Below are 14065 nucleotides of genomic sequence, written 5' to 3'. Positions count from 1 at the left end.
ATCTAGAAGTGGTAGTTCAAAGTCTTCCAAGAATGTCCTCGGATCATAACCCGATTTTTTTAAATTTGGAAAAGCAGGTCGACATGCCGGGTGAAAATCTGTTTCGGTTCGAGCCCATTTAGATGTTGGACCCAAGTTTTAGTCACTTTGTTTTGAACAATTGGGCTGCAATCCAACAGTCTTTGCCTTCTAAATTAACTTGATTTACAAAAAATTGAAAGATTTGGGCCTCAGATATTGATGGTTCTACCCAAAAATAAATAAATAAATAAACAAGATAAATAAGAGCCAGAATTCATGGGGCAAAAAAAAAATCTTGAGAAAAATCCCTTAAACGAGTTTTTTTTTTTTTTTTGTTCTAGATGGCTCTCTTTCAAGTGAGTTAAATCTCCTTCTAGATTATGAGGAAATGTTTTGGATCGCAAGAGCTAGAATCGATTGGCTTATCAACGGTGATAGAAATACCCATTTTTATCTTTCGGCCACAATTCGAAAAAAGAAAAATAAAATCTTTTCTCTAAAGAATGAGGTGGGTGAATGGATTTCTAGTCCTCAAGAAATCCACGGCCACATTCATTCATATTTTTCCGCCTTGTTTTCGGCTAATCCTCTGACATTGCCTCCTAATCTGATTTCTACCCATGATATCTCTTGTTCCTCAGTGCCTTCTCTACTTGAATTGAAAGAAGTTTTCTTCACTGTAGGGGCCCTAAAAGCCCCTGGATAAGATGGCTATCATGCTTTATTTTTCCAGAAAACTTGGGAGATCATGAAGGAGGATTGCTGTGATCTAATCACCTCAATCTTTAAAAATAAACAAGTTCCCCCAACCATCAATAAAACAGTCATTTGTTTGATCCCAAAAATTGAAAACCCTACCAAAACTTCCAGCTTCCGTCCTATTAATTTGGTCAATTCCTGCTACAAATTCCTTTCAAAAATTTTGGTGAATAGGATTAGGCCTCGGCTGCAATCCATTATCTCACCCAATCAAAATAGTTTCATGCCAAGAAGGGGTAGCGAAACCAAATTTGTTATTGCTTCCGAAATTCCTTATTCAATATATGGGAAAGAAGAAAAAAGTCAGGAAAGGAGTGTTTGCTTTAAAGCTAGACCTAGGAAAAGCGTATGACAGACTTGAGTGGTCCTTCATTTACCATTGCCTTCTTTTATTTAATTTTGACAGTGATACTGTATCATGAGATGTGTTACTACGGTTTCATCCTCTATCCTCATAAATGGAAAATTATCAAACCCTTTATAGCCTTCTCACGGGTTGAGACAAGGTGACCCTCTTTCACCTTATTTTTTCATCATTTGCATGGAGTATCTCTTAAGAATGATACTCTCAATGCCAAAACAAAAACTGGTCTCCATTTCGATTTAGAGGAGGAAAGATTGAAATTTCTCACCTCCTCTTTGTCGGCGATGTGCTTCTCTTTGGCAAATAAATCAAAAACACCCTTCACTCCCTCGTTAAGACTCTGAACGAGTTCTTCAGCCTTTCCGGGCAAAAAAAGAATGATCAGAAAAGCTCCATTTTCTTTTTGAAAACACTCCTCCTTCTATGATTGATGAATTTGAAAATGAACTTAATGTCACAGCTAACTTTGACCTTGGTAAATACCTTGGTTTTCCATTGACTTCCAAAAAACCATCTAAAAGAAACCTCTAGTTCATTATTGATAAAATTGGTGGAAGACTAGCTTCGTGGAGAGCTAAGGTTATGACAAAAGTAGGGAGAGCAATTCTTATCTAATCCACCATTTAGTTTATCCTTGGGCACTATATGCAAGCTATTTTTTCCCTTTGTCTTTGTGCAATCACCTTTACTCTATCTGTTCGAACTTTTTATGGGGTAGGAGTGGTGAGTCAAGGAAAATTAGTTAGATTTCCTGTGATAAAATCTGCACCTCAAATAAATATGGGGGGTCGAGTTTCATCAAACATGAACACCTCAACACCATAGCTTCGACCAAGCTTTGTTAGACCATCTTTAATAATATGGGATGGGCAGCATGCAAATGTAATCAGAGAAAAACACATTGAAAAAAAAGGAACCCAAAAATCTTCGAGAAAGGTTCTTACATATGGAAAGGGACTGGTAAGGCTTGGCTGGTGTTTGAAAAAAGCTGAATGTGGGATGTGGGGGATGTTAAATCCATCAATATTTGGGAAGACAGATGGCTTCTCAAAAAATCTCTTCGTGAGTACCTCATTGGCCCAACCCAATTGCATCTTCTTCATCTAAACCTCTCCCAACTTTCTCTCAAATCAAAAGCGCACCTGCAATCTTTGATTTATTTTCCCACATCAAATGATTTGTTCGATCTCCTTCACTCCATCTCTCTCTCTCTCTCTTTCTCTCTCTGATAAAGAGGACACCTCTTTCTCTGACTAGACGTACAAAGAGAAATTTGTTTCTGCAAAAGTGAGAGAAGTTCTGTACTCCCCCTATACAGACATCCCCCAGTTTCAATTGGAGAAAATATGGAAGTTGCATACACATCCAAAAAAAAAAATTCTTTTTATGGCAATTGGCTTGGGATAGAATTTCTAACAATCTCAATCTACACAGAAGAATCAATCATTTTCAACCATATTGTCTTTTCTGCCCCCATTGTGAGGAATCTTCCCTTCACTTGTTTGTTTAATGCCCAAGAGCTAAAGAATATTGGGACCTTTTTCCATCTTTGCTTCCATTTAAACCAAACTCTACCTGGAATTCATGGTTATTTCAAAACATCCATATGTCTACAGAAAGCTTTAACTCCATCCCTTGGAACTCTATCTTCCCTTTTGCACTATGGCACATATGACTTAGAAGAAACTCATGGTCTTTCTCCAAATTAAACTCTCCCGTAAAACAATCAGTCTACCAGTGCTTATGGGCTTCTTTTAAATGTTACTACTCCAAGAGTAACATTCAGAAAGTCCCAAGCCTTCCCTCCGACCCTAGTGCCCCCCCCCCCCTTCATCTTTCTATAAAACTAACTTGTGATGCCTCTTTATGCAAGAAAATGGAGAGACATTGTAAGCGTCGTTCAAAGTGAGCCTACTTAAGCATGTTATGAATATGCTTGGCACTCATAGGAAGTGGGAATTAGCATATACGATTAGGGACACGATTAAGGAAAAAGCAAAGTAGGGAGCCGCCAACAAGTTTTTAAGGAACTTGTAAACCGTTCACGAATCATAAAAGGCAACCACAAATAAAGGGACAACGATTGACCCGTGAAGGTTACACCCCATTCATAATCCATGAGATTACTAACTCCATATGGTTCGGAACCACGAAAGGAGGATCGGGGATGATGGCACGAAGTGAGTCATGGAGTCACATTCACTCATATTGGCCTCTACTTGATTCTTATAGCGAAAAGTGATTCATGCGATCTCAAAGGCATGCAAACAAAGATTCAATTCGCTTCAAACTATTATTATGCTAAATTGGTTGAATATTAATGCAACATATAATTCTAAAATATTAGTGATCACTTTAATTAAATAACAAGATTAAAAAGGAACCTAAATCGGTTGTCCAAATTATCTTATTAGGCATGATTTTCAATTACATATTCCCTTTAAACATGCAATATGGTGATCAATAACAATAGAATAAACATTAATATTGGAAGCAATTCAACAATAATAACGTTAGTCAAATCAAATATAAATTAATCTAACCATGATACTAGAAATATAAAAATAAAATAAGTAATTAAATTAATTAATTACTCACATTAAGCGCGTTCCTTAAAATTGCTACATCATGAATAAATTGTTAGTAACTTCAATAAAAAAATATAAATTAAATTGAAATTAAATTAAATTATAAGTAGAGTTGATTTGATACAAACCCTCAGTTAATTATACCTTTCACGCTTGGTTTAAGCACGGAACCTCAGGTTAAGTATGGACTCCTTGGAGTGCTTAAGGAAGGAATGATGTAGATAGGAATATAAGTTTAAGGCTTAGAGTATGAGAGAGAGAGAAGAGAATGATTTTTGGTGTAGAAGAGAGGAAGAGAGAATGATTTAGTGCCCCGAAACTGCAGAAATCAGGTCTATATTTATAGAGGAAATGAGCAGAGGGAACACACGGAACCTTAAAAAGATAAAACCCTAATTTGGGGCACCGTGACAGCAAAAAGTGTCGTGACACGCTATAGATTACCGCGTCACGGTGCAATAGCTGCCCTAAAATGATAAAACACATGCAGGTTTTACATGGATAAAGCACAGAAAATTCCCGTGACGCGGCAGAAGCTGCCGTAGTGCGGCACGTGGGGCCATGTCACGGTGCACTGCTTTTCCCGAAATGCATCCAAATTCATAAACGTGTGAGAAAAACGCGGAAAATACACGAATAAAGCATCGTGACACGGTGTAGAGTACCATGTCACGGCAATATGCACCGTGCCACGTCATCTTTTGCCGCGACGCGGCATTTTAGCTGTTGCGCGGTAATTCCAGTTTTTTACACGTTTTTAAAACTACAATAACTTTTAATCCGTAACTCGGAATAAGGCATATAATGTATCATTGGAAATCTTATCAAGTCTACTTTCTAATTCAATTAGAATCAGGTAAAAATAATTTTTAGATTTTAAGATATGGTCGTTTTAGTGAAAGGGTATCGGTTTTGGGCCGAGTTTAGTACTTTGCTCATATCTTCTTCGTTTTATATCGGAATTGGCCTTATGATATATCGTTGGAAAACTTATTTCAAGGCCTATCCAACCAAATAATAATTGGATCAAAATTATAGGGCCACAAAATTAATTTCTCTCAGTTTTGTGATGTGGACACGAAAAGTGAAAAATAAGTTATGGTTTAGCAAAATGGGCTAAGAATCGAATTGGTTTATGAAATGTATTGAATGGAAATATGGATTAAGAACTCCAAAGTTTAAATACTTAACCTGACCAATAATGGCAGTGAAAGGTTGTTCATCATCGGGTTTGGTTTTGGGAAGACATTTTAGGTGTCTACAGACAGGATTTGCTGCAGTGTGTAGAAACCACCTTAGTCAGTGGATTGAAGGGATAGCTTGGAAGAGTTATTGTTCTTCTATCCATGAAGCAGAACTACAAGCTATAAATCTATGCTTAATTAAAGTAGGTTAAACAAAAAGGATGGGAAAAGATCATTCTCATCTCTGATTCTAAAAGGGCAGTGGACGAAAATTTAACAGACAATTGTATTTCTAATGCGCCAAATCTGATTAATAATTGCTAGGATTTGATAAGGGAGCTCCACCATCTGGAGTCGCGCTTTGATGGACGAACAACTAACTCGGTAGCAGATTTAGTAGCTAAGGATGCTAGATCTAACTTGGAGGCTTTGAACACGCACTCTATGTATTTTGTACCACCCGCCTCCGGTGTGTAGTGGTGTTTTTGTGAATGATGCTATTCCATGGCCTGTAAACTCTACTTTTTATTCTACTGGGTGATGTCCTAGCTGCTACTACCTCGTTTGTAATTGTCCTTTAATCTATGCATCCTCTCTTTTTAAAAAATAAAGTAGTTGTTTGAGAATTTATTTTTGAGAATTTATATGCAAGTCTGATAATGTAACAATATGTGTTTATTTATATTTATGTCAAAACTTCTATTACTGAAGTAATTAAGGATTTGTTTTTTCATTGTGATGGAAGAATGTGTCGTTCATCGGTCCTTTACTTTTAATAGTTCAATATATAAGAACTGGTTTATTTTGGCACATACGATTGCAGAGGTATCTCTAATGAGTAATGCACTTTGCCAAGTTATTGTCCTGATTGGGTTGATCATTCCATCAAAGCTAAGTACGTAGTATGTGACTATGTTATGATGTTAATTTCAAGTCACTCATAGCTTAATACTAACTATTACTCTCCTTTAACTTTTTTGCTATGTTGATAAAACTTCCTACTTCTTTTGTGTAATATATTATATATACTTGTAGTTTCATGTAATTTGTCAATGATCTTTTAAAAAAAGAAATGTAATTTGTAAATGAACCTTTTTAGGGGGAGTTGGGCTTATTATTCAAGGGTTATTGGCCCTTTTAATTTAGGGTTTTTATAGGATCATATCTTATAGGGCTTTTATAGGGTTTTCAATTTGAACCCAATAATTAAGGAAAACACTAATAGGTAGCCCAATAAAAACTTAGAAGACTAAGTCAACCTAGAGAGTTCATCATCGCATATCACCGAATATTGAGTCGACTTGACGAGCAGAAAACCAAGTAAGAATCGCCAAGCGTTTCAAAGTATAGAACACTAAAATGAACAAGGATGATTCGTAGGCGAACACATACACGTTATTTGTCGCAGTAGCTGAAGATGATGGCGCCAATCAATATTTGTCGGCAGCCTCTACTTTATCAACTTTGTCGTTATAATAGATAGAGACCTCCTCCGACTCTTCCGACGATGGTGAATTGTTTAAATTATTTTATTTTTTAATAAATTTTTCGCTAAAAAAAATATTTACTCATTATTTGCTTTCATCGCAGAACCTTCGCTGAGTGTCGGCTTCGTCAAAATCCGTGAGTATACTCTAGAGGAACCGGTGGTCTTGGAGGTGAAGAAGCATAAGGAGGTCCTAACTGAAATGGTAACAGGAGCCAAAAGAATGAATCATTGACAAGCTAAAGTAGTATCACCTAATCAAAAGTAATTCCTAAAATCACTAACTAAAATAGATATAGAAGTAGGGTCGAATCCATAGGGAAACATCGTTCTTCTATTCCTAATTAATTATTATAATCTAAATCATCAAGAAACAAATAAAGGTTTGTATGAATTAAAATAAGGAAGAAATCAATAATAATAATAAGCCTAGAGTCACAGGTTCATCAATAATTATACTCCGGAATAAAACATAACAATCAATGATTAATATTGCAAATATAACATGAATAACAGGCTCTGGCAATTTACTAGATCTAAGTTCCTATTGAAAATAGTCTTTAATATCAAATTAACGTCTACTCAATTCATCAATTCAATATTGCTATACTTTTACAATCAAATCACATCTACTTGATTCATAATCCAATTGTAAAGAATTAAAACAATTCAATAAGAAATTATCATGCAATATCAATAATCAACCAAAATAATTCATCCATTCATATTAATTATGGATCCTTCACTAACCCTATAATTAAACTACTCATGCATAATTAAAATTAAACTAATCAAAGCAACTAAACAAAGAATAAATAAAAACAATAATCAATAACATAATACTAAAACAGATACCAGGAATGACACGTGTCAATCCCCTGTGTAATTTTTTCCCTCAAAAAAAGCCTTCCCTTTTTTGCTAAAATCTTCTTTAAGAAGTTTGGTATAATATAATTATCATAATATTATTTCAAATATTTTATACGTATCTTTTATAGTAAATATATTCCTTTTAGTTTCTAGTCTGTTTTCCATAAATATTACTCTGTATAAATACATCAGAATTTTTTTCATTCAATTGATTAATATAATTTTAAATGATGAATCTATTAAATAATAGATTTGTCTACACAAATTATTATTTCTTGGGAATTTTGATTTTTTTTTCAATACTTAATTGGTTTCTCGCCTAATTCTAATGCGAATAGCCTAATAAAAATATGAAGGGAGTTTAGCAACATAGCTTAACATTATCAACACTTTATCTATACATGTATTCATGTAAGATAATTTGATTATATTCTTTGTATTTGTATCTCCAATACTTTCATATAGTATCATAATTTAGGGAAAAATTAACAAAACATCAAAATGGGGTTATCATTCCTGCCCATTAAGCGTAATATACTATTTTAAATACTTAGTTGATTAATAAAAAGAAAATTTTATACTAATTTATCATTGAATTTTTAAAACACTCATATGGTCTAACATGTAGATGAAGTTTTAATATACTCATTTATTTAACTCATTCTTTCGTTATATTTCATGTTTCATTTCATTATATACGCAAAATAAGAAGATAAAAATATGTTATAGATGTATTTTATCTATACTATTTTTTAATACAATTTTTTTTCTTTTATTGATTAAGTTTAGTGAAATAACCGTGCATAGCATGGGACCTAATATAATATTAAACTAATAAGAAAGCAATTAAAAGAGAACTAAATTTAAAATAAAACAAAGACGTAAAACGTTACTCAAAACCAAAGTATTAACCGTTAAACAATCAAGAACTAAGAAAAAAACAACGCTGTAAGAAATCTAATCCTAAAATAATTAAACTAAAAGGCATAAAAAAGGGAGAGTCTACAATACATGTTATGTATTGTTATGTAATGTAAAAGTTATGTATTGTAATGTACATATATATTGAAAAAAATAGCATTATTGCTTCAATTTTCTTCATTCATTCACCCGGATTTTCGTCTCTCCTCCCCTTAACCTTCATTCTTCTTAATTTGCTCACCCAAATTTTCATCAAATTTGAGGTTTGAAGCAAATCATAATTTTAAGGAAACTTGAAAATTCGATTGACATAATTTATTTGTTTTCATCAATTTTTATGTCTCCCCTCTTTGATCTGATTCCCTATTTTGTACTGTGTTAATCTCCAATCGTTAATAAATTGCTGGTTTTAATTTGTTCTTAATGTATTTTAATAGAATCAACTATTTTTTAATTAACAAAATTGAAATCAACAAATGAATATAAAGCTATTTAGTGAATCTATAGGCATTACACGGCCAATTAGCCATTATTATTCCCGATTTAGCGTCTTACAATCAAATTTTGAGTGTACATATCATGTGCTCGGCCCTTTGGATTGAAATGTTTGTTTCCTCAAAAATATCCTTGGATAGTTGGATGTTGTTATACTGTAATTAGGCTAAGGGAAATATACTTTGTACAAATTTAATCTATATAATTTTTAATGGAGTTTCTTCGACTTTTGGTTCAAGTTTTACAAGAGTAATGGTATGGACGTTCTACATTTTTCAGTCTTACTTCAAGGCATGGACATTCTAAAGTATCATATAGTGTATAGTCGTACAGAGTAGTACTTGTGAAGTTTATCATCAATTAATCTAATGTATTCGATTGTTACGAATCATAAACATATTTATTGAGTAAAAATTGAATGATTTGATTTTAATATGAATGGCTAATTTTGATTTATTTTGTCATTTTTTTAAAAACCATAATATAAGGAGAAGTCGTCCATCCATTCAATATAATTACAAAGAAAACGTCTCTGCTGATACAAAATAGCAATGTAGCATGATCTAAAAGCTCAAAGTAATTGATTCTAATTATTTAAATTAATACTACAAAAAAATTAAAAATAAAGGGCTAATTATGATAAATCATGAGATAAGAGTGTCTTTTAATCAAGTATAGTGTTCTCAATGAATTATCGTCCTCTCAAATCCTATAAAAAAATATTGATAATTCTCCATTATCGTAGTGTGAAGGGCCAAAATCACAAAAATTAAAGAACGATGAGGTATCGTACTATCATGGTATTCGTGGAGAAAAATAACATATATAAAAAAAATAAAGTAAATTTATTGTGGGGAAAAAGATTTGATCACTATACCTCTAACAAAACCAATAATTCACCAACTTAGCTAAGTGTAGCTAGGGATGTCAATGGGGCGGGAATAGGTCTTGGTTTGGCGAGTGGTGGGGCGAGGATGGGAATAAAAACCATACCCGCCATGGGTGATAGGGCGGGGGTGGATTTTAAGTTGTACCCGCCCTATCCCTGCCCCGCCCCACTTTGTACCTGCCCCATCCCCACATCTATATATCTTTAAAAACAAAATTATATACGTTTATACTATTTTATAAAATAATTACGTGAAATAAAATATTAATTATAATACTTTTTACCACACTTATATTATAAACAAAAACGCGTGTAATATTAAGAATTTTTTTATTATTATTGTAATCCGTATTAATTATGTTGGATTGTGAGTTTGAGAGACGGAGATTAGGTGGGGGTGGATATCTAAGTGGGGGTGAGGCGGAGATGGTTTTGAAGTTGTACCCACTGGGGCGGGGATGAGAATGAATTTTAGACACAGGGATGGAGATGGGGATGGAGATGAAAATGTTAGGTGGAGATGGGGATGGGAAGACCAACATCCGTCCTGCTCCGCCTCACCCCATTGACATCCTCAAGAGTAGCCCATTTTTAAAAGTGCAAAAATATAATTAATATATTTAATTAAAATTATTAGTGACACATTGCTGTACATTACTTTAGTAATATACATAGCGGTACATGACATTTACTGATTTACTATAGTATTTTCGATAAATAAATAAAAATAAAAATAAATAAAAAAAATAAAAAAAACTAACTCACTCCCTCCCTCAAAGCTGCGTACTACTCCTCCTTAAATAGTCAAGCTCATGGGCTTTTAAACAAAACCCACTACTAATAGAATTCTAAAAGAAATCAAAGCCGACAATAATGCAGTAGAAATAAGTGTGCCCGATCGGGCCTCGGCTTGGTCGATCGGGTCCGGTCAGTTTCACCCAGTTGGCAGCAGTCTCCTTGGATTGTAACTTGGGCTTTATACGAGTTGGCCAATTTTCTCTACTCATTACTTGGTCCATGCTATTATTTCTTCGTAGTCTAGCTATGCACTTAATCAAATCTTTAATCACCGAACTAAATTCCTTTAACTCGGTCTTGGGCTTAAATATTCAATCATAAAATACAATCACACTTCAATATCTTTGTAGTGACTCAATAAGCTCGGGAATCATCATAAATCTGCAAATTTCTAAAAAAAATACCAACTCTACAAAAACACTAGAAAACGTATATTAGTAATAAAAATAGTTCCACAAAGCTCAAATAAGTACAAATATGACTATAGGACGGGGAATAAAATATATATAAATAGACTCATCAATCATGGTTTTCATAACAAAGACATCTGTATTTATCCTTTTGCTTGAAGCAATTCATAAAATATGGGTACAAATATACTTCCTCCGTTTTTTTATAGTTGCAACAGTTTGACTTTTACACTATTCATGTGTTTCACTTTTACTAGTTTTGACGATTTATACATAAATAAAAATATAGTCATGTGGGATCTTGTTAGATTCGTCTCAATTTGTACAATTTTAATATCTAAAATTTATAATTTTTACATATTGGTAATCAAAAATATTAACGATTCAAAACATGCATCGGAAAGCGTGAAAAGAGAAGTGTTGCAACTAAAAAAAATGAAAAAAAAAAGAAAAAGAAAAAAGAGAGGAAGTATAAACTAGTTTGGTACCCAAGCGATGCCTTAAGTTGTTAATAAAATTTTAGATAGAATTTTTGGCTTGAATGTTAATTCTTATCAGATATAAAGTACTTAAAAACACTTAAATGGACGTGGTCCACACAAATTTATTGTGGTCCACTAATATTAGAGACACTATGGTTACTATATTAAAATAAAAGTTATTATGTTGAAATAAAAGTTCATTGTGATATTATAAAGGTTATAAGAGGTTATTTATTTTTTTGATGAATTTTATATATACTGGACAATATAAATACTACTTCTGCCACACATTATATGCAACTTTGGAGCTCCCACGAAACCCAAGGCAAAATTTCATAATAGTTAATTAATGAATAAAAGAGTATGTAATTAAGAGTAGGAGAGAGAATGGAGATAATTAACCACCACCATCAACGACAGTCACCCCACTAGGCTACCCCCATAGCCAAACCGCAGCCTCCTCTGCACCACCTCCACTCACCCCTGAACCACCGCAAAACTAACCTGAAACCACCACTACTCACCCAGAACCACCGCTAAACCACCCTACTCACCCTAAATCACCCCTGAACCAACCCGAAACCAACCCAAAACCACCCTGAACCAACCCGAAACCACCCTAAACTCACTTGAAACCACCCTGAACCCACCCGAAACCACCTTGAAACCACCCAAAAACCCACCCGAAACCAACCCTGAACCCACCCGAAACCATTTTGAACCAACCCGAAACCACCCTGAACCCACACCACCACTAACCCGACCTAGTCCCATCGAACCCACCCCGAAAACACCCAAAACCAGTCGAAACGTTCCACTACTAACCCCGATCTACTCGAACCTACCCTTAAAACCTTGTATACCACCCAATACAAGCCCACCCACCCCTACTTCATCAGATCTGAAGATTTGATTAAGAGAAGAAGAGAGAGAGGGGGGGTCTGATTCTTGCGACAGAGAGAGAACGAAAGCGCCAAAGAGAAAGAGAACGAGAGCGCGCGAGATGTTAAAGGTGGTGGTGGCTGGTGATGTTGAAGGTGGTGGTGGCCGGTGACGTTAAAGGTGGTGGTAAGAGGAGTTGTGAAAGATGAATGGATGGAAGTTGATTGTTGATTGGAATTTGTTTTGGGTGAATTGAATTTGGTGAGAAGAATTATGTTAATTAAGTTAATTTATTATTTAATGAATTCTGATTTGTTGTTTAATTGTGTTTATGATATTTTGAGTAAGGGTATTTAAGGGATTTCATTAAAAAAAACTACTAAAATGGAAAGAATGGGAAAGTTGCATCTAATGTAAAATTTCCATTTTTGGCAAAAGTTGCATATAATATGATCCAGAGGTAGTAATAAAGGTTATTATGTTAAAATTAGAGTCACTATGTTTAGCATATGTCGTACTTCAGGTTCATAATAATATTAAATGTCACACAAGTTTTAATAAAAGATTACTATATGTTAAAAATAAGGTTATTGTGAAAAAATTAAGGTCACTATGTTCCATATATAACGTCAGTTGTGTGCGTATAAACCTCGGGTTCACGATAATATTATTGTGTACCATGTCCACGCAAGATTTTTTGTGAAGTACTTATAAATGTTTCAAAATCTCTTTTGATAATGAAAAATATTTAAACATACGATATTATTGATTTATCAATAGTGTTCTTTTTATAGTTTTATTAGTAAATAGATATCTACGTTATTTTTACTTTGTTATTTAACAAAAAAATAAGGAATATAACGTGAAAATTATATACTACCTCCGATTTTTATTAGTTGCAACTTTGGAATATTTTATATCTCACAAATAATACCCCAAAGTTGCAACTAATAAAAATCGAAGGTAGTATCATTTTTTAATATAAAATACTGGTTCTCTAAAAGTTATAAAATCCAATATTGTAAAAATGTGATTTATCAATAAAAATATATTTAAATTAATTTTTAAATAATTTAATTATATAAAATCAACAAGATTAAAAGATTTTTAATGAAAATTTTAATTTATTTAATTTATTTTATACCTATGAAAGATTGAAGGTTTACAAAACTAAATTTTAAAAATAAATTTTTTATTATACTAAATCATCTATCTTAATTTCGATTATTTGAGTTTTCAGCAAGTGTGGCCAACTAACACACAAGCAACCCCCTAATCAAGTAATACCTGACTCACTTAGTAACCCCTGACGTAACCCCTGACCGACCAAGTAAACCCTGATCAAGTAACCCCTCCGACCTAGTAACCTGTAACACCCTAGAAATTCCTTTCCTTCAAAATATCTGTTTTGCTCTTTTTAAAATACGAAATAGGAAAATTTAAGGCATTGTCACCACTGTGATAACGGCTAAGGCAATCATCAAAGACACACAGCGGAAGACTCTCTTTAAAACCATCCAAAATAAGTCAACTTAAAAGTCAAACCAACGAAAGTAAAGTCAAATCGAATTCAAACAAAATCAATCTACAACTTGGAACCACTATAGGCCCATTCCAAACCCAAACGAATAATAAAAACCTTTTTGTTAGTCTAACAAACATATATATATAAACCAAAGCAAATAAAACACATCATATTCTTAGGGAAACTAAACAGGATTCGCTCTTCATTCATACCCATCATGAATATGATTCATCACCTGAAAAGCTTCTCTTTACTTTGTCTCCACTACTCGCCATTAGAAATGGGTCGTCGTAGGGCGAAGATAAAGACAAGGCCAAACAGACATACAAACACACAATGAGCAATGTTGAGTACACAAGCGAAGACGATTCACACTAACATGCTTTCATCC

Source organism: Chenopodium album, chromosome 11, assembly GCF_948465745.1.
Source record: "Chenopodium album chromosome 11, dcCheAlbu1.1, whole genome shotgun sequence".
Taxonomy (NCBI): domain Eukaryota; kingdom Viridiplantae; phylum Streptophyta; class Magnoliopsida; order Caryophyllales; family Amaranthaceae; genus Chenopodium; species Chenopodium album.
The sequence above is the reverse complement of the archived record's forward strand: the minus strand, read 5'-3'. Positions refer to the sequence as shown.